The 23,634-nt window shown below is 34.2% G+C and overlaps 1 non-coding gene across 1 annotated transcript; it reads left to right on the top strand.

Moving 5' to 3' along the window:
- The first annotated feature begins 3,663 nt into the window (after positions 1–3,663).
- LOC140642042 (U6 spliceosomal RNA) lies at positions 3,664–3,765 on the top strand. The gene has a single exon (XR_012038624.1). It is a non-coding gene; the product is annotated as a U6 spliceosomal RNA (small nuclear RNA).
- Positions 3,766–23,634: the final 19,869 nt, after the last annotated feature.

Genomic DNA, 23,634 nt, shown 5'->3' with positions numbered 1-23,634 from the left:
TACTATTTTCACATACAAAAATCACCCCAAAACTTGAGAGCATAAAACAAGCATTTTTATTATGCTCACAGAGACTGTGAGTCAAAAATTCAGAGTATAGTTTGTTTCTGCTATTTGATATTTTGGGCCTCAGCTGCGAGTAATTCAAATAGCTAGAGTTAGGACAGCTGAAACTAGAGAGCCACTTTCAACGTGAATGCCTTCACACACACGTGTAACACCTTGAAATGGATGGCTGCAAAGATGGCCTCAGGTGAGATGATTAACTGAGCACCTGTATGCGTCGCCTCTTCAGCCTGGGCCCTCAGCAGTTAGGCTTCCCACATGGCATCTCCTTGTTCTAACAAACAAGTCAGAACCCCCATAGCCTTTTATGCTCTGTTCTGACAAGCCATAGAGTATCTCTTCTGCCTCAACTGTCTTAGTTTTAGCAGTCACTAGTCCACCCAGATACAAGGGCAGAGGACCAAGACTCCATATCTCAATGGGAGAATTGCCAAAAAATTAAACTGTCACAGAAATACTATACAAGAAGCTTCTAACATTTTTTCCACCGAAAGAACCTCTAGATTTCATCTTTCATATCTACCTGAGATAAACTGAAGTGGCATGATAGGATGGCTTGGGGCAACTGAAGATATAAACTCTTAGAAATGACAGAGCTTAAGAGTTGGAGCTTGAATGAAAATGGAGTGTGAATATTGGTGGGAGAATTGCTATCATCACTTTTGCAGAAAAGAGAAAAATAAATACAGAATATGAGTCTTGGTTAAAAAATTAAGAAGTGGCCTTATCATTTGTGAGGTCTGATCCAAGTTCCCGTATTAGTGACATTAATCACACTGGTATTAGTAAAAAGCACATATTGTGCTGAACTAGAAATTCATATCTAGGTGTAACAGACTAATCATTCCTGAGATATGAATGCATCAACTTTTCAAGTGGATTTGTGCATATGTGCCTTCGTTCTGTATTACCCTATCATCTATTCATGCAGTCATTCAAAAAATAGGTACTTTCCATGTCTGTCCTGTATTGGTTGCTGAAAACACATGGATACATGGTGTTGTTAGTTCCTACTCTTAACACAGTCTAGAGCAATGTTCACACATTCCCTTGTCCAATTTCTCTTTTCAGGTAGTTCCTATTACAGTAGAAATTTAAAATCTACATAGTTAATAAAAATGTGAGTTAAATGATAAGACAACCAAACAAAAAAAATCAAAAAAAATATATTAAGTCATGAAATGAACGGTATAGACAATAAGTAATTTAAGTTCAGAGTAGAATCCAATCATTATGGAACTGGGTAAACTGAGAAGATTCATAGAGGTGCTTTACATATTTGTTCTCAAAAAAGAGTAACTCACTAATAACCAAATATTGAGCTTTATTTGTGCCAATTTACATTTTCAAAGGCATGTGACAGTTAAGAATTGTGCTATGTAAAACATAAAGTATGGGAAATGTTATGTGGCTTTTAAATTCTCTAAATCAAATCATATCAGTTCCCAGTCTCTACTGACCAAGTTTGGTGAAAAGACCAACATCAATAATCTTTTGTGTTTCACTATATTCCACTCCCCTGCATGCCTTTCTCTCCCTTTCACCTACCTCCTTCCTCCCCCGTCTTTCCATTCGTTCATTCATTTTATATTGTACCAAGATATCAGAACTTACAAAGTCAAAGAAAAATAGAGCAAATTCTCAATCAGTGGTCATTCATGGCCATTGCTAAAAGTAGTCACTGTCCTTGTTAACATAGCTCATTCACAGGTAGCCAATGCTGCTACTGGCCCCATTCTATGTTGCCAAATCATCTCTGTGGACTTTCTCCTCATCTGTCAAGTCAATGTTGGGGCTTATTGCCCAACCTTTAGGGACACTTCCACATAAAGAAAGCTTATGTAAACTTTTCCCTAGGGTAAGAAGAACTAGAACACAAAAACACTAAATACTGATTTAACTTTCAGCCAGAAAATGTGTAAAATTATTTTTTTTATTCTGCTGTAGAAAGATCTATTCCAGCAAAAAGCCTAGGAACAAGGTATAAAATTATTAATATATCGCCCTGCCATAAGTGATAACTGCATTTTTTCTTTTATCTAAAGGTCACCAACTTCCAGAAAAGAGCTACTCTGTTAAAAGAGGAGATCAAAGCACACAAATCTTGAACACCTATTAGCTGCACAAATGTGAGACAAAATATGTAAATGGCCTTGGTAGTAAGAAAATGAAAAGGCATTTCTGTTTAGTTATACATCTAACATATGTAATATGAATCATTTTGCTCTAACTGTGCTGTCATTTTTAAACTATTTGGTATTCATTGTAATTTATCCAATCATAATAAATTCATTTCACTTTGGAGATTATAGCCTAGATATTGTCAACCAATTTGTATATTTTTTAGGATCAATTGCTTACCAATACTGTGAATTTTTTTTTCCTAATTTGAAAACTGTTGAAACAACAGTTTTTCATAACTGACAAGAAGCTCATAGCAGTAATCCTGGGGGGGTTTTTTGTTTGCCTTTTTGATGGATGCGCTTTTAACACAGCACCTCAGTATCAGAGATTCCATTGTTATCAACATGTTGCTTCAATCTATCTTCAAGCTGTACCACCAACTGAGAAATATTAACCATATTTTACATTTCAGTAGTCAATTTGCCTTTTCTATTTCCTTTGTGAATAAAACATTTAGGTGTAATTCTTGACTGATCATATTAGCAAATGGTGTTGGTATTGGTATAAAAATAATAACATTGCATTTAAATACGATTTCTCAGTTGAGAGTGTCACTTTACAGGAAGTTAAAATCACTCCCATGGGGGATATAACAAGTTAAGTGTTTTGTCAAAAAACTTTTTTTCCTACTTTCCAATCCTTATGCCCACTTTGTCCCAGCTCCTCACTGAGTACTATTTATCCATAAATAGACTCTGCACATTTTAACAACGTCTACCAAAACAAGCTCCACAGCCCCACAGACTTATGGAACATTATTGCTCAAAAATTCTTTGGAGAAAAAAAAAATCTTTGGAGGTTTTGAAACTTGGTTGCAAATTGGAATCACCTTGGGAGTTTTAAAAAATGCCTGTTGCCTGGGTCACGCCCCAGAGATTCTAATTTAATTGGTAGAGAGTGAGGCCTAAGCATCAGGATTTTTAAAAGCTCCCCAGGTGATTCTAACATGCAGTCAAAATTGAGAACCACTGTTCTAAACCTTTGTTTTACAGGTAAAACAATTAACCCTATCAGTGACACATGCAAATTTAATATTAGAACTAAAGCTAAAACTTGAGTCTTTAGAATTCCAGTTAATAATTCATTTCACAAACTCGAGTGTTTTCATATGTGTTTCCCCAGGCCTAGGGCTCCTGGGATCTACTACAGTAGGGACCACAGAAGTAATGGGAATCAAAGAGCAGTCACATATCCACATATCCCTTAACAAAAGCAGCTTTTTTATATGCTGGACTTGCTTTGCAAGATTTTTTCCAGGGAAGAAAGAAAAACAAAAAACAAAAAAAGGAAAAAGTGTGTATCTGCTTAAGAGTTTTTTAAGAAAAGAAAAGAAAAGAAAAGAAAAGAAAAGAAAAGAAAAGAAGAAAAGAAAGAAAAAAGGAAAAAAGGGAAGGAGAGGGAAGAGAAGAGGAGGCCCACTTCAGCAGGATATATGCTAAAATTGGAATGATACAGAGATTAGCATGGTTCCTACAAACAGATAACACACAAATTCATTAAGTGTTCCATTAAAAAAGAAAAAGAAGAAAAAATTATGACTTCTTAAGGTTAACCCAGGGCCAGTGAATAAAATTATATATGTTAAAATATAAATCTGGGGATTTTATCTGTTTCAGTATAAGACAATGAAGAGGGCTTAAGGCCAGAAGATAACTGCATTGGACTTCCCAGTGTATATTCTATAATTTTCTTTTTTTATATATATATATATTCTATAATTTTCAAGGAGGGCCATGTTGTTTCCAAGGTGTGAAGTGGATTAAGAGTGCCCCGAGGAACCACAGTTTTGAGAAGGTGAGAGAACTTTTTATTAAACAAACAAGAAGGGAATTTAGGCAAGTTGGAAGTTGAGGAGACGAGGCCAGAAAAGGCTGTAGGAACAAGGGCAGAAAGTTGGATTGAGAATGCTAAGACAGGAATTCTGGTTCCTAGAAGAAACTAGACTTTTATTTATTTCATAGGTTAAATAAAAAAGGCATACAGCTTGAGAAGAAAACGTGGAGGATGGCTATTTCACTGTCATAATCTTTGTCTGGAAAGCCCCCATCCTTTTACCTTTGGAACAGGCTGGAATAATGAAAAAGTTAAGCCGCAATGCTGAACATGCCTATTCATCATGATAACATTGGCTAAGACTCAACAACATCTACTGAAATCTCACAATTTGTTACAAGCACTTGTCTCTACAATTTTGTTTATTCATATCTTTCTGCCTTTGAATTTCTAGCAGTCATCCATTTTTTTATTTTTATTTTGCTATGTTTATATTTCCTATTACTATATAAAATCTAGTTGATGTATTTCTTTTTTTAATAACTGGAAGTAATATATTATTTATAAGAATAGCTATCATATGTTCATCACCTACCACATACCAAAAACCATGAGTGCCACCTTGTAAATATTCTCTCTAATCCCCACAAAAACACTATGAAGTTAATGTGACCTACTTTCTACTCCTGGGGAATCTTGGGCTCAGAAAGGCTATTATAGCCCAAAGTCAGACAACTTTAAACTATTTTTGTTAAGATTTCCACAACACATGTTGTTTGCCATACCATGCTGCTTCATTCTCTCCGTAAGAACCCTGAATTAGGTGGAAATGCCCCCCCCATATTTCTGAAATATGTAGGCCAGCAGTACTAAGCATATTTGAAGCAACTTTTTCCCCCATTAATGGGCCTCTGTTTTCCTTTATACCCAGAGAACCTCTTGAAGTTACTATTTTACTATGAAGTACAGATTAAAGTAAAAAAGAATAAAAGTATTTATAAAAGCATTTTGTGACATAAAAGGACTTTTATTTCTAAACGAGGCTTTGAAAACTTTCATCAAATTTTATGACGTTTAAGCATTGTATATTAATGAATCTAGAAGCCCATCTCTATCTAATTCTATATAATACTTCATCTTATGCATATCCACCGTATAGCAGACCATTAAACATACTTATCTTCGAACTTTTTTTTCCTTTCCTCTTGCAGAATATCTAGAAGAAAAACAACAAAATTGTTGGGGCACCTGAGTGGCTCATTCAGTTAAGCATCCAACTCTTGATTTCTAGCTCAGGTCATGATCTCAGGGTCATTAGATCAAGCCCCATGTTGGGCTCTAGCTGAGCTCTGGGCCTAAGATTCTCTCTCTCCCTCTTCCTCTGCCTCTCCCCCACTTCTCTCCCTCTCTACAAACAAAACAAAAGAATACAACATTGTCATTAGCACTTTGGGTTTAAAATGCTAAATTGGTTCTTATTAAATCTTAAAAATATAATGTAGAGGTCCTTCCTTTCTCCCATTTAGCAAGGATGCATGTCTTAACTCATCTCCTCTAAAATAAATCCACCATTGCATAAATCTAACTAACAGTACACTTAAGTAAGATTTTGCTATCATTTTGTATTTCACATGTATGTGTGGTTTTGTTAATATTTGATACTGACTTGTGATATAAGCAGTATTCATCTTCCAAGAGTTACATGATTTCCAATTCTCTCTTGTTTCAATATTTAAATCGTGTTGCAGCCATCTCTGTTTGCTGAAATAAAAATAACTAAAAGTTACTGAATACTTAAGATATTTTAGGTATTTCAATCATTTTAAGTATAATATATTGATTTATCCTCATGACAAATCTATAAAAAACATACAATATTACCCCCATTTTACGGATAAGAAAACTGAGTTTAAGTAATGTACCCAAAGTTACTCAGTTAACAAGTGTATAGCTTGATTCAAATCCAGGCAATCTGAGTATAGAGCCCTCTGATGCCTTGGCTACTCTTTAACATACAACATTCATTCCCGTTAGCCCTTTCTTTACTCTGCCTTAAATTATTATTATACCTCATTGCCTGCACAAAATCAGAAACTAAAGACATCTATCCCTCTGATTCCTTTTATCATCTTACCAGCTCCTGAGATAAGGCCTTGCACAAAATAGGTGCCCCACAACTTGAACTAAATTATTAAATTAAATTGAACTAATTAAATTAATCATTTATTCATTCCATAAATATTTAAAACACATCTCTGTGCCAGTCACTGTAATTTGTGATAGAGATAGAATGTTGAATAATATAGAGAAGGGCCTTTTTTGCCCTACTAGAAAGAATATTCAAATTTGGTTATATTATTAAAAAAAAATCTAGGTAATCAGTGATTCAGTTGGTACACTTTTAGTTGACAGTGAAAAAACTAACCAAAACTAGCTTAAATGAAAAGGTACCTTAATATTTCACATTCCTGAGAAATCTAAGAGGTGCTGACTTTAGACTCCATTAAAATAGGGCTTCAAAAATGTCATCAGTAAATTTTCTCTTTCTCACTCTTGGTTCTGCTTTCCTCATTCTGTTGTCCTTAGGAAGAGCTCTCTCCATGTGATGGCAACAAGAGTTCCCGGCAGCTCCAGCTTAAAACATAGCAACTAAGGGGTGGAGGATGTACTTTTTCCTGAAAGTTCCAGCAAACATTTTTGGTGGAGCTCTTATTGGCTGTGTTTGGGTCGCACATGCAACTCTAAATCCATCAAAATGGCCAAAATGGCCAGGCCCCTGTAATGTGCTCATAGCTTAACTCTGGTAAATTCTATAACACTGGGGAAGGGAAAGCTTACCAATAAACCATGTATCTATTACTCTCAATGAGATAAAAGTGTTAGCTACTCCATATACTCACTGGGCAAGAAATAGTTCTCTATCCATATCCTTCAAAGAAATTACCCCTCATAAAATGACCACCACCCCAAGAAAGATTTTTTAAACCTTATTTTCAATCATTTTGTTACATTGGTAACTCTACTAAGCTCACACATTACATTCAACCCATTATTTTAAAGAAAAAGAGATAACCCCACCAGCAGAAGCAGCCAGACTCTTAACTGATGTATGCATTGAAAGAGCTTCATTTGAGAGATATTTTATATTTAAAAATCTAAATTTCAACAAAATGTTTTATTGCTTCTCCTAGATTATTGGGATTTAATCTCTTCAAATCATACTGTGTCCATAGAAATCCTTTCCTGAGTTCAATTTTAAATAATCTTTATCTGTATAGCATTGGCTGATCCCAAAAATGCTTAATAAAGACTGTCACAAAACAGTGATTTCAAAGTCAAACTGATTCATATATTAAAATTCTGAAAAACAAAATTGCACAAAATGCAACCATAATGTAGAAAACACACTGGGAGACCAAAATTAATGGGAAGGTCAGGGAAGGGGGAGCAAACAGATGTAATTGAAGTATTCATTAACTCCTTTCACTCTGGGGTACTGAATGTATAAGTAGTGATAAACAACCACCCAGTTGATTATGGGAATATGGGGAGCAATCAAAGTTTAAAAAAAAAAAAGAGGAACAAGAAATCAAGGTAGCTAAAGGGAATAACTCAGAAACAGGTAAGAAATAAAAATAAAGAAAGTAGCTGACAAACTGAAAAAGGTGACTGGGGACTCCTTAGGGGACAATAAGGAAAGTGGGCTTTCACAAAATGTATGACCAGATTTCTAGCTATAATCAAGAAGCTCTAGAGACCTTAACAGTGAGCCTATTAAGTTAAAATCAGATCTAAGTGCAGTTGGTATCATTTCAGAGTCCAGAAGATAGCATCAATCTATGAGAAAAGATCCCTTGATTATTATTAGTGAAAAATTTAAAAGTACCAAAGTATATGCATATGGCATAAATTAGGATAAGTACAGAAGCAATAAAAAGAGCAGTTTAAGACACTTAAATAAACAAACAATAAAACAAACAAAATTGATAGCCTCTTCTTTCTAAGGGACTTGGTATTGTCATATCAAACAAGAAGGCCTGCTTAAGATGGTAAGTTCATGGATAAGAAAGGATTTTTTTTTTTTTTGCTAAAATATTAGTAAAGGAGAGATCCAGATTAGGCTTGTATTTAGCAGATCAACCTAATATTTTTCTGGAGTTTGACAGAAAGGATCCTATATATTCATCAAAGAAAATTTAATTTTCTCTGGAGCACATAAACAGCATTTTGCACCCTCTCCTGTAATTAGTGAATAAGTTCTGAATAGTAGAATGCAAGAGAGAGTGACAAATGATAATTTTAGGCCTGACCCTAAAATCTCTTGGGCCATCCTTTGAATTCTTTATCTCATTTGTCCAAAGAGATGTAGAGCCAATACATGAAAGGTGCCTGATACCCTGAAGGACTGCATGGGGCAGAGCCTCTATGTGGACCCACAGCAAACTATAACATAAATATTAAATGCTTATTTTATTAAGCAAGCAATATCAGCCTCCTCCAACTAATATACAAACATAGGCCCAGAAATTACTGAAGAAAACTGAATTTTTTTGGAAATAAAGCTAAGAAGAGACAAGAAGGAATGATCCTGTAGTACACTAAAGTCCAGGGATAGATGAGGTGAAACAAATAGGGGGGAAAAAAAGTTCACATTATTTGAGATAGTAGAAGGGTATTTAAGACAAAAGATGTCTAATATAAATTTGAGTTGTATGCTGTGTTGTGCTGTGTTGCATTGTGCATAAATCCCCCTCTTGGATGCCAAATCTTGAGTAAAATTTGCTAAATGCAAAGACTTTTAAAAAATATTATCTTGAAAGTGAATGAATCTAATCTGAGTGGTATATAGCAAGGTGATATAAGGGGAAAAGGGAGCAGTCAGCAAAGAGGCGAAACAAAGAGTAGAGATTAGGAATTTAGTAATAGCAGCTTTCTTCCTCATTCTGTGAGGACAGCATTATCCTTTTTTTTTTTTAAGATTTTATTCATTTATTCATGAAAGACACAGAGAGAGGCAGAGACACAGGCAGAGGGAGAAGTAGGCTCCATGCAGGGAGCCCGATACAGAACTTGATCCCGGGACTCCAGGATCAGGCCCTGAGCCAAAGGCAGACGCTCAACCGCTGAGCCACCCAGGCGTCCCAGGACAGCATTATCCTAATATTAAAACCAGATAAAGGTATTACTAACAAACTACAGACCAATGACTATCATGAACATATATGAAAAATTTTCAATAAACGTTAGCAAATTGAATCCAATAATGTATAAAAAGAATTATAGATCATAACCAAGTGGGATTTTTACTTCAGGTATTCAAGACTTGGTTTAATGTTCAAAAATAAATTATGTAATGGTATTGGGAAAACTAGATATTCACAAAAGAAAAAAATAGAGCCCCTATATCACACAATTCACAAAAATTAACTCAAACTGGATTAAAGGATTAAATATAAAATCTGACTTTGTAAAATTCCTAGAAGACAATACAGGAAAAAAACTCTCTGACATTGGTCTGAGCAATAATTTTCGGATATATAAAAAAGCAGTTAATAAAAGCAAAAATAAACTAGTGAGACTATGTCAAACTAAAAAGCTCTGCTCAGCAAACTTAACCAGCAACAAAATGAAAAAGTAACCCATGGAATCAGAGAAAATATTTCCAAACCATAGATCTGATAAGAGGTTAACATCCTGAATATATAAAGATCTCATTCAAACCAATAAATAGCAAAAAAAAAAAAAAAAAAAAAAAAAAAGTAAATAATACAATTTGAAGATAGGCAAATGACCTGAATAGACATTTTTTCCAAAGAAGACATACAAATGGCCAACAGATCTGTAAAAATATGCACACCACTAATCATCAGAGAAATGCAAATCAAAATACCTGACATATGCTAGAATGGCAATCATCAAAAAGGCAAGAAATAAATGCTGGTGAAGATGTGGAAGAAAGGGAATTCTATCTCATGCACTCTTTGGTGAGAATGTAAGCTGGTACTGCCACTGGGGGAAACACAATAGAGGTTCCTTAAAAATTAAAAATGGAACTACCATATGATCTAGTAATCCCACTTCTGGGTATATATCCAAAGGAAACAAAACCATTATCTCAGAAAGCTATTTCTACTCCCATGTTCATCACAGCATTCATTTCTATATTCATAGAAATAGAAAAATAGAAAAGTAGTTTCAGGAACTGGAATTGGGGGAAATAGGGAGAAGCTAGTTAAAGGGTACAAACTTTCAGTTATAAGATGAATGACGTCTGAGGATTTAGTATATAACACAGTGACTATAATTAATAACACTGCATTCTACCACTGAAATTTGCTAAGAAGGTACAACTTAAATGTTCTCCTCACCTTCCCTGAAAAAGCAAAAAGTAGGGATCCCTGGGTGGCGCAGCAGTTTGGCGCCTGCTTTTGGCCCAGGGCGCGATCCTGAAGACCCGGGATCAAGTTCCACGTCGGGCTCCCGGTGTATGGAGCCTGCTTCTCCCTCTGCCTGTGTCTCTGCCTCTCTCTCTCTCTCTCTCTATGTGACTATCATAAACAAATAAAAAAATTAAAAAAAATTAAAAAATAAAAAAGTATTGCATTTTTCATTGATCATAAAAAAATTTAGAAAAAAAAACACAAAAATCAGAGAACTAAAAATACTGATAATCTGTAATCCCAACACTCAAAGGACCACTACTACCATTTCACAATTATAATGTAATGTTAATAGCTGGTATCATCTTCCATACCCTTATTTCTTTTCTGTTCAACAACTACTTTTTTATGATTATTATTGGAGTATAGCTGACACACACAGTTGCTACATTAGTTTCAGGTATACTACTTAGTGCTACTTAAACTAACCAAATTAGAACAATGGAAATGTTCCCATTTCCTGGAATGATTATGTAATCATTTTGACCTCCTGCACTACTTGGAATGATCTATTTCAAATACCTAGCATGTCACATACCTATACACACAAATTTGGCATCTCATTCTAAATGTCTATGATGGTACGTACCACCACTAGGCTTTTCTAATTGAGAAAGATGCAATTATTTCTCAATTTAAATAGATACTGAAAAGTTGTCTCATCAAAAGACAACAAGGATGTATATTCCTCCTAAGTTCCCTTGTTCTGTCCCTGCCTCCCTGTGATAACAATCAATTTTACAGGAGGAAGTTGCCTAGCCTTGACTTTTCCTTCTACTTGAAAGCCAGCTGCATTCCAGATTGCTAATAATTGAAAGATCAATTGCATCATAGGCGCTTGACTAAATGTCATTTCAAGTGGCACATTTCCAAGATAGCAAAAGCTATAATATTGACCAAAACAAAGAAACTGCTGAAGTTGTTGGAATAAAAGATGATAGATCTATGTGTGATTTTTCCAGCAAAACACCAACTCTTGAGTTCACTTCTAGGCTGTACTCTGGGAGCAAAGAGATGACACTTAACTCATCATATTACAAAATACAAAATATAACAACATAACTTTTAAAGTATGACAACTTTAAAAAAATGAACCTTGAAGACAAAATAGAAGTCAGGAAATAAATACACGTGCATACAAAAATTTAGTATAAAACAAAGATAAGGCAATGACTCTTGTTCCATAATAATGTTGTAAATCTGGATAGTCATCTGGGGAAAAAAATAATTGCATCTATATACCATACCTTATCCTAATAAACGTTGAAGTGTATTAGCATTTAAATGTAAAAATGAAAACATATTAGTTCAGAGTAAACTATAGGGGAAAACTGCCTTTATAGCCCAGAAGTAGAAGCCTTTTTAAGTATACAAAACAGAGAAGCTATAAAAAACAAAGATGTAAAAATGGGCCTAAGTTTAAGAATAAAATCTGTATAACAAAAAGCTCACCAAAAGTTATGTCAAAAGATAATCAGCAAAATAACAAAGTGAGAAAATATTTTAATTCATATTACAATGGACTAACATTTCTGTAATATACAAATATGTTTCTAATATTTCTCTAGTATACAAAGAGCGTCTGCATCTTGACAAGAATGTCAAAAAACAATAGAAAATACAGGCAAAGAATATGAACATATATTTCACAAAATTATAAATACAGATAGCTCTTAAAACTGTGAAAAGATGCTAATGAAGAAAAGGAATTAGAATTGTTGACCTTACCTTCAGGACTTATCATTATTCACAAATAATTAAAAGATGAGTATTTAGGAATGACAATGTCACCTATATTTGCAATTTGCAATTTAATATTTGATTAGTATTCAGGTGAATTTTTCTTCCATCAATATTAAATGTACAAAATGAGTTTGTTAGATCACTTGTATTGAATGTAATTGAAAAGGAAAAATTATAAAACTCTGCGAAAATTAGAGGAGAAGAAACAATATGGCTAGGTTTGTTTTTTGCGCTTTTTTTTAGTTTTTTTGAAGGGGAAGGAGACTATCAACTTTTTGAAAATACATCATTCAGAAATTCTAAAAAGTATGAAAAGCATAATTGTCCTCCATAATCGCACCTGAAAATGGTCACATTAAGCGCTTTAATGTAATATCACTACCCATGTCCTCTATAAATCTACATTCTTTTAGTATACAAACATACACACACCATGCATACAATATACATTGTGTACACAGAATATATTACGCACTGAAATATAGCAGAATTTTCTAATCTGCATTTTTCACTGAACATATCATAAGCTGGTAAAAGAGTTTTCAACAGTAATAGTATTTTAATATATGAGATAACCATTTCCAAAACCTTAAGAATGGGTGGAGGAGGGAGGCTGGATGGAGTTTCTTCACAACAGTGTGTGTATCTATTGGAGAAACATTATTTTCTGTCCCTGTTTTTCCTTTCCATGCAGAAAGCCTTCCCCCAAAAATAGCACTTTCAATTTCCTTCCCACCATAAGGTAGGTGGAGTGACTTACGTGACTGGTGTGTTTGAAAACAGAATTGTCCATGTGCGGCTCTGCTCCAGGGTTCTCTTAGCCTCTGTACAAGGTGCATTCTTCTCTTTGCTCTCTGCCTTCCAGTAGGTCACCTGTCCCAGTGGGTAAGACTTTCACCTACCCTTGCCTGAGTATGCCTGAGTGGGTAAAGTTAATTCTAGACTAAAGCATTGGGAAGCACATCAAAACTACAATCTTCAGTACAGCTTTAACCTGTAATTAGGTTGCCACTTTGGTCTTGAGATATCTGCCTCTTTTCTTTTGACTTGAACTTGCAAGGTGAAGAAAGTGTTAATATATGTTGACTCCCTAAAATTCTAACTTTGTCTATAACTGCATTTCCAATTCACAAAGCATTTTCATGTTCATTATCGTATTTGATTTTCTTAGTAACCCTTACATGTAGGAGGGAAGATATGAACATTTGTTGAATGAATGCCTACTATTTGTTAAAAATGTGCCAAGACATTTACCTTTTTTTCAATCTTAATTAATCCTCACAGCTTTAGAAACTAGAATTAGCCCTTATCTTAAAGATCTGAAAGTGGACTTTCAGAGAGATGAAATGATTTGCCTAGGATAGACAACTGGTAAGTGGCAAAATCAGAAGTTCAAACGGACTATAAACACCAGGATCTTATCTCTCATTCACTTTTGTATTCCCAGGTCCTGCTGGTCTCATGCTTGGCACAGAGAAGGCATTCAATACAAATGATCAAATAAATGACTCCAAATAAATGCTCTTTCCACTGGATCATAGAGTGGGAACAGAGATTTCTTTTTAAACTACAAAACTCAGGGAAACTTCAAGTTATAATCCTATTTCCATGGGACGTAGGGGTGGGGGAGTGCAGGGAGAACCTGAGGCTCATTTCTAGAGATGTGTATGGAAATCCTATGAAGTTGCATGAGATATATCAGAAATCTAGTATTTTATAGGGTCCTTGTCACTACTGAAGCAGTGAGATCTTTGCTTGCTACTATCATCATTTGCTTGCTACTATCTGCAATTCTCTCATCTGTAAAATAGAAATGTTAAAGAAATAATCTTGAAAGGTGTTGTAACCCTAATATTCTACCAATATGTGTAGCCCAAAGTTCAATCTCAAAAAGAAGAAATGTTGCTGCTTTCTAAACAACAAAGACTGTGTATTTATTGTGCAGTTATATACAGAAATTGAAATTTAACACATGGATAAAGGCACCTATCATTTTGAATATAACATACTTCTCACACGTCCACAAGTTGACAAGCCCAGAAACTCCATAAAACTAGAAAGTTATGGCATAAATTCTGCTTGAAAATGTATTGTTCCAAAAGTCATGATTTAGAACTTGCTGTTAAAACTGAGATGATCTAAGACAAAATAGGGAAACAGTTTTGCCTAAGGAAAGTAAAAAGGATACACATATCTTTTAAGCTTTCTCTCTCATTGTGCTTCTCACACACGCTCTCACACGCGCGCGCACACACACACACCATGAATGATTTTTGCTACAAACACACACCAGCACACCAGACAGGTATCTTATTTTAAAAGAAGGGAAAAGGTAATGAAAAGAAGCAGTCATTTTCTTTTTCACATCTGACAATGCCCTCAGCAACAGGTGACAATGAAGGAAATACGCAATGATATGCATCTTGCTATCTCTTTGTTGACCTGTATCTTTTACAGTCAAAAAGAAAGCAGGTAATGTACTCCATTAACAGAAGAAAAGCTTTAAAAAGTGCTCAAGATCACCAGCATAGTTATTATGCTATTTGAGTTTTTTAAGATGCAGATGTAAGATTCAAAGTGACAGCAGGATGTACAAGTCAAAAAATATTCTATTTAGTGGCCTGACTTTTGAAGAAATAAAGAAACCTGAAAATTAAAAAAAAAGAAACCTGAAAATTAATCCATTTACAACAGATTTAAACCATAATGTTCTAGAAAAAAATAACACAAAATGCATTAAGATCATCGTTGCCTGCATCCATATGCATAATTAATAATTAATTGTTAATTAGATACCAGTTCTAACCGAATCATTGGTACAGAGTAGCAACAAAGGAGTGTTTTTTGCTAGATAAGAACCAAATATCATTTTACCAATATTCCAAAGAAAAGGGGATAAGGGAAGGACCAATGTATCATTGACAGATAAGGGTGCTATGTATATGTTAGAATTATTAAGCAAGTACTTTAGTTCTTTGTTTTTTTTAAGAGAGAAAGAGAGACAGCGCCCAAGTGTGAGCAGTAAGAGGTAGAGGCAGAGGGAGAAAGAGAATCTTAAGCAGGCTCCATGCCCAGTGCTGAGCCCATTGCAGAGCTCCAGCCCATGACCCTGAGATCATGACCTGAGCCAAAATCAAGAGTCAACATTAAGCAAGTACTTTTAAAATAAACTGGCTAAGGGTGGCCTCACATAGCTATGTAAATGATCATTATTTAGTCCGACAAAACTCTGTAGTCTTCACTCTAACTTTTGACTGCCTACTGAAAAATCCAACCCTGACACCAGTTATGTAGCTTTAATTTCAATAAAGGTCTCTTCTGCTTCTGCAGCTTCATAGTGATAATCTAGCCAGAATTAAAAAATAGTCCCTTAGAAATGTACCCTTTTGGCTTTCAAAACACTTATACATCCATTATCAAGAATTATAGACTACATGAACAAAAAGGAGCATCAAGTATAATCTTCTAAAATCTTATATGACAAATCATTTAATTCAATAGATACCATCTGTATATATACGAAGTAAGTGCTATGCTAGGGGTAAAAGCCAGGCTTTATCCCATGTTTCCAGACACCTAGGCCACTGCTCCTACTACTATACTGGAAGTGGTAAGTAATATTCTACGAATAGGTAAACTAATATAATTTGGCAGTGGCTGCTCAAACTGCACGGTTAAAGAGATAATTGTTGGCTATATTCAACTATAGAGGGAAAGAGTCCTCTAACTGATTAGTGATGTCTATCCTGGGCACAAGAATGGGGATGACAGGGATCCCTGGGTGGCGCAGCGGTTTGGCGCCTGCCTTTGGCCCAGGGCGCGATCCTGGAGACCCAGGATCGAATCCCACATCAGGCTCCCGGTGCATGGAGCCTGCTTCTCCCTCTGCCTATGTCTCTGCCTCTCTCTCTGTGACTATCAAAAAAAAAAAAAAAAAAAGAATGGGGATGACAGCAGGTATGTTCAATACTTCCCAATTATGTACAGAAGTTTTATTACAAACTCAAGAATCATTCATATTATCAAATACACTATTATGATATAATTAAAAAGCTATATAATATTTAATATTTTCCATTTTTATCTACCAAAAAGCACTATAGCTATTATGTGATGCTAGGTATTGGTAATATAAAAACGGGTAAGATTTGGTCTCTGTCCTAAAGCAGCGCATATTCTAGCAAAAAATATAAAACTCTATACAGCTAATACAATAAGATAAGCACTGTACTTTTAAGCACAGCTGTAATATTCTGATGTAACATCTAAATTTATTTGGAATCCTCATATACCAAATATCAAGTCAATGTCTTAATATGACCTATAATTATCACAAAATCCACAGTTAAAGGACATTTGATCAATGTAACTCTTTTATAAACTTGTGTAAATTCAATTATATAATGCCTTTTAAGTGTTTAATACAGTGTCTGAAACATAGAAAATACTCTAATACCAGCTTCTATAAAATAGCCAACTGCCCCTTCCTAAAGCTCTATCATAGGTTCACTAAGATACTCATGGAAGCACAAATATGAAAATTCACAAAACCAAAAACTGAATTAAGATTCAAACTATTGTCAAAATCTGGAATAAACTAACACTCTGTACAAAGGCTATGAAAATGGATTCTAAAATACCAACAGACTTGTTTCTAAGTGGATATAGTAAGTTGTAGCTGGCAGCAAGTAGGAAAAAAAATGGATACATTGACATGATTTTTTCATATGGAAAATTGGAGAATCTGAAAGCAAAGAACACTAGATGAATTAAAATTCCAGAGGAAAAAGGTCCTTCCTCAGAATTATGGGATATATTGTGTCCCTCAAAAAGAGATGTGGAAGTCTTAACTTATAGTACCTATGAATGTGACCTTATTTCAAAACAACGACTTTGCAAATGTAATCAAATTAAAATGAAGTCATTAAAGAGGACCTAGCCTCCAGAAATGTGGGAAAATAAATTTATCTTGTTTAAATCACCTAATTTGTGGTAATTTGTCAAAGCAGCCAGAGCAGACTAATACACTATGCGAAGAAACACTTCTTACCATTTCTTTCTCTGAGGGCATTTTCTGATGCTGGCCATGGCTGAAGATCAGCCTTTTCCCAGGTAGAAAGACTCTATAGCAGAGCATTTGGCAGCCAGTGAGGTTGGCAGAGCAGATTAGAAAGTGGTGAAGCAAAAAATTTGAGCCAAATTTTCCCCATTTGCTGAGTCCTAAAGTAGAATGGCAAACTGGGAAGCTAGATCAAGAGGCTTTTAAGTGCATAGAAAAATCCCTAAAAGTCTTATGAAAAGGTAAATAAATGAAACCAATAATCAAGAGGGGAAAAAAGCAGAAGCAGAGCCAAAGATTATTTACATATTGGGCTGAATAGAGAAGGACTCTAAAATACTATAATTAATTAGCCCCTGTAGGACCTTTCAGGGAGACAGAAGGGAGCGATCTCATAGTATCAAAATCAATATAAAGAGGCAACCTTACTTACTAAAAATTGTTAATATAAAAAAGGAACAGGGGGCTATAATGAACAACTTTACTCCAATAAATTTAAAATTTAATTCAAATGGAAGAACTCTGAAAACCATAAAACAGCCAAATTGAAATAAGAAAAATATCTAAATCATCATTTATCAATTAAATAAATTTAATTTGCAATTAAAACCTTTCTCACAGACAACCACTTATGGTTTACCTTCTACTTATATCAACCAAAAAAGAACAAAATATATGAAATGACAGTTTTCAAGATACTGGACATCAGGCCAAAGGACAAGGATCACTGGGAAATCAAACACAATGCGATCAGTCAGTCCTACCATTACACCAACTTACTGCTTTTACAGAGTTTCTAGGCATCTGTTTGGGAAGGGGAAACCAAGGTAGAGTCCATTAGACTTCCTGAGATGAAGAGGAAGTGTTGGAAGTCTGGAGACACCAAGTTAGTGAGAGTTTGCTGGAAAGAGTACCAGAGAGGAAAGAGCAATAAAAAGAATGTTGGACAATTATACAGTCCCCTCCAAGTTTTCAGCTGAGTGTGATTAGCATGAGGAAACTGAGTCCAAGGAAAGAAAGCCAAAAAGGTTGAGGTAATAATGCCTGATGTTTATACCAGTCCAAAAATAGTGCCTCTTATCAGTAAAAAAAAAAAAAAATGTAAAGGAAAAATTATGATTCATGGGGCAGTGAGTACACAAATGGGTTAATCTCAGGAGTGAGGAAAATTTAGCTCTAGACTGAACATGTCTCCAGTCCTACCTCATAAATCTTAAAAGCAACACCTAAAAGGATCAAACTATTTCCAAGAAATTTAATTGCATCCCAAACAAAAGGTCAAGAATATTTATAAGAAGAGAAAATTCTCTGGAAATAAAAAGACAAAATTCACAATATCTGACACCCTGCCAAAGATTACCAGTTGCACAAAGAAGGTGGATAATATTACCCATAACAATGAGTAAACCAATCAATTGAAACCAAAGGATAATTCCATAAATGCTAAAATTAAAAGACTGCATTAAAACAGTAATGATAACTGTATTCTAAATGTTCATGAAGATGTGGATAAACTGGAACTATCCCACACTGCTGGTAGGAATATAAATAACAGAACACCTTTGGAAAACAGTTTAGCACTTTCTAAAACTTTATATACTCACCGATGATTTGATTTAGTCATTGTACTCCTTGGTATATGCCCCAAAAAAATAAAAGCAAATGACCATACAAAGTCTTACACACAAAAGTTCATAGTAAATTTATTCATAATAAGCAAAAACTGAAAGCAACCCAACATTAAATGAATTAATGTAATATAACTGTACAATGGAATACTACCCAGCAATACAAAAGAACAAACCATTGTTACACACTTCAACATGATGAATATCTAAGTGATTATGCTGAATGAAAGAAGCCAAGCTAAAAAGAGTACATAATGCATGAGTCCATTCATATAAAATTCTAGAAAATATAAACTAATACATAGTTACAGAAAGCATATTGATAGCTGTTGGGGTCAGGGAAGTGGAAAGAGTCAGAGGGGAGGAATTTCAAAGGATCAAGACAAAATTTCACAAGTGATGGTTTCAGTAGTACATACATATGTCAAAATATCAAAATATTTTGCAATTTCTATAATTTACTGTATCCTCAATTTATGTCTCAATGATGCTTTTTTAAAAAATTCCCACAAAGAATACCCTAGGTCCAACTGGCTTCAGTAGTGAATTCTATCAAACACTAGGGGAAAAAAAAAACACATAAATTTTATGCAAACTCTTCCAAAGAATACAAAAAGGGAAAATACTTCTCATTGTCCCAGTTACCAGTATATCCCTGATACCAAAACCTGTCAGGGACTTTACATAAAAGGAAAACATAAGCCAATATGACCTATAAAAATAAATGCAAAGACCTCAAACAAGACATTACTAAGTTGAAGTCAGCAATATATAAAATATATCATTACCAAGGAGGGGAAGTTTGGATTAACATGTGAAAATCAATCAGTATAATTCACAATTTTAACAGAATAAAAAAATTATCATTTTAATATATGCATAATAGTTATTGGATAAAAACTAAAACTTGTTCATGATATAAGCTCTTAGCATACTAGTAATAGAAGGAAACTATCTAAATCTGAAAATCCTACAGTCAGCATCTTAATGGCAAAATATCACATTCTTTTCCTTTTTAGATAAGAAATATGATAAGGATATCCACATCACCATTTCTTTTTTTTTTTAAGATTTTATATATTCATGAGAGACACAAATAGAGGCAGAGACATGGGCAGAAGGAGAAGCAGGCTCTATGCAGGAAGTCTGATGCGAGACTCGATCCAGGGACTCCAGGATCATGCCCTGAGCCAAAGGCAGACGCTCAACCACTGAGCCTCCCAGGCATCCCTCCACATCACCATTTCTATTCAACATTATACTTTCAATAATGCAAGACAAATGAATAAAAAGCTTTTAAAATTGAAAAAGAAGAAATCATATTGTCAATAGTTATTGATGACATGATTGAGTGCATAGGAACTCTAAGAAATATAAATTATTAGGATTAGTAAGTAAATTAATAATTAAATAGAATTAATGGTCTCTAAATATGAGTTCAATATACAAAATGTATGTTTATACACTTGCAAGAAACAATTGGAAGATGTAATTTTAAAGAGAATACCATTTACTTAGCACCCAAATATAAAATATATAGGAATAAATCTAATGAAATCTATAAAAGATTTCTACAGTGAAAAACCATAATATTTTGAGAGGAATTTAAGAACCCTTAAATAAATGCAAAAATATGCAAAATTCATGGATTAACAGGCTGAATATTGTTAAAAATCAGTTCTCTTCAAATTGATCTATAGTCAGTACAATCCTAATCCTAATATCAGCATGGTTATTATGTGAGAGAGAAACAACAAGTTGATTCTAAAATTAATGTGAAAATTAAAAGGACCTAAAGTAGCCATGGCAATCTTGAAAACAACAGAATCTGAGATTTCAAGATACCAGACTTCAAGACTAACAGGAAGTAATGGTAATTTAGGTTATGTGGTATTTGCAAAATGATACATAACTACACCATTGGAACAAACTAGAGTCCAGAAACACATTCACACATAAATGGTCACAAATTTACTTTAAAGGGTAACTGTACTTTTAATACAAGAAGGGTTAAATAATAGTCTTAGAGCAATTGAAAATATAAATGGAAAAGTATGAATCAGGGCTACTTCATATCATATACAAATTAATTTGATTTGGATCATAGACTTAAATGTTAAACAATAACTTTTTAGGAAAAAAACAGGAAAGTAAAAAAAAAAAAAAAACAGGAAAGTATTGTCATGAACTTGGGCTGAGCAAAATTTTCACAAAAGAACACAGAAATCACTAACCATTAAAGAAAAAAATTGAGAAATGGAATTTCATTAAAGTTATGATATGTAGCCATCCAAAAGCATAATTAAGAAAGTGAACATTTAAGCCACAAAGAAAAAATATATAACTGATAAAAGGGCTCACATCCAGAAAATATAAAGAACTCCTAAAAATCATTAAAAAGAGACAGACACCTCAATTTTTAATGAGTATATTTCTTAAAGTGGTACACATAAGAAAGGCTATCAAAAGACTACTTACATATATGAAAAGATAATTAGTCATCAAGAAAAGTGAAATTAAAACAACAGTGAAATATTTCTACACATCAACCACAATAGCTAAAATTAAAAATGATTGATCACACCAAGTATTGGTAAAAATATGGAGCAACTAGAATTTTCCTGTGTTAGTAACTAGAGTATAAACTGGTAAAACTACTTTAGAAAACCATACTGGTGATGTTATGACCCACCCATTCCAATTCTAAGTGTATATCCAAGAAAAATGAATGCATACCAAAAGCATGTTCAAGAATGTTCATTATTTATTATTATCAAATGCTAGAAACAACCAAAATAACTATCAACAGTAAAATGAAAACATAAATTGTAACATAGGGTGGAACACACAAATTTTTAAAAAATAAACTACCATCACATACAACTAGCCAGATGCAAAAGAGGTCATAATGCACGATTCTACTTTTATAAGTACCTACATTAGGTTATAAACAAAGACAGGCCATGATCAGATAATACTTAAGATAATTCAGTCACCAACCATTAAGCAAACAAGGAGAATAACGTAAAGCAAAGAGGATAATACAAAAACATACAGTAAAATTCTGCCATGAGGGTATACATGGATCCAAAATATTGAGTAAAGTTTGGAGATGCAGGATCTGGCTGCTTTTTTTACAAATCTGCTCTAAAATTTGACACAGATCACACTGGGCAGAAATAAGGTGTTTATAAGGCTATGTTCCTTCTGAAAGTTCTAGAGGAGAATTCACTTTCCTCACCTTTTCCGACTCTCAGAGGCTGCCTCCATTCCTTGGTTCCCATTCCATTTTCAAAGCCAGCAATACCAGAAAAATCTTTCTCATATTGCATTATTCTGATATTGACCCTTCTGCCTTCTCTTTCACTTTTAAAGACCTTTGTGATTATATTGGACCTACCCAGATTCTCTGAGATAATCTCCCTATTTTAAAGCCATCTGATTAGCAATCTTAATCTACAAATTTAATTCCCCTTTGCCGTATAATATGACATATTCAGGGAGGTTTAAGGAGATTAAGGTTTAGGACAGAAAAATCTTTGAGGGGTCATTATTTTGCCTACCACACCTGGGTATCCACCCATGATCCATATTCCCTCACATTTTCAATCTCAAGATGCAAATAATACCCTGAATTCAGTGTTTATCAATAGCAAATATATTTTAAGCTATTCTATGTGTTTGTAGGCATACCAATATATAGTGTCCTTTTAAAGCTTTTCTAGGGACAGCATAATATATGTAAAACACCACAACTTATCTTTTCATTTAATATTATGTTTTTGCATAGCCCTACATCATTTATTTTGAGTGATGTTCTATATGTATATATCATGATGAAATTCCTACACCTATCAACTCATGCCCATGAATGCAAAATTTTTCTTTAAAAGTAGAATTGGGGGCGACCCGGGTGGCTCAGCGGTTTAGCACGGTCTCCGGCCCAGGGCATGACCCTGGAGACCCGGAATCAAATCCCACGTCGGGCTCCCTGCGTGGAGCCCGCTTCTCCCTCTGCCTCTCTCTCTCTCTCTCTCTCTCTCTCTCTAGTAAATAAATAAAAATAAAATCTTTAAAAAATTAAAAAATTAAAAAAAATAAAAGTAGAATTGCAGGATGGAAGGTAAGCACATCTTTAAATTAACTTATTATCAAATTGTTTGGGTTTGCCAATTTACATTTCTATGAGCACTCTACTGTACATTTCTCTGCATCCTCACAGCCTTTTAAATATTTCCCTGCTGTTATAAGCGGAATAGTGTTCTCCAAAATTTCATGTATTTAAGACCTACCCCCCAGCACTTCAAACAATAACTGTATTTGGAGATTAAAGTTTCTAAAGAGTTGATTAAGTTACACTAAGTTACAATTCGATGCGCCAATAAGACTGGTGCCTTCACAATATCATTTCATAAGATTACTAGCCACCCAGGTGTTTTATGAGTGCTATCTTTTTTCTTATTGATTTGTATATACCTAATACATTCTAATGAGTCCTCTCCATAAGTAGTTATATACATTACAGATATCTTTTTGTCTGTTTTGTCTGCCCTGATACAGCTTATCTTTAACTTTGTTAAGCAGGAGTTTCAAATTATACTTAAAGTTATATATTTTTTTCCTTTCTGGTTTATTAGTTTCTGGTGGGGTTTTTTCCACCAAAAATGTGTCTGTCCTCATGACATACAGTCCTCTGTATTTCCTTCTCTAAGTTTTAAGTTTCCTTCACAAATTTGCATAT

The sequence above is a fragment of the Canis lupus genome, chromosome 10 (genome assembly GCF_048164855.1).
Source record: "Canis lupus baileyi chromosome 10, mCanLup2.hap1, whole genome shotgun sequence".
Taxonomy (NCBI): Eukaryota; Metazoa; Chordata; class Mammalia; order Carnivora; family Canidae; genus Canis; species Canis lupus.
The sequence above is the reverse complement of the archived record's forward strand: the minus strand, read 5'-3'. Positions and strand labels throughout refer to the sequence as shown.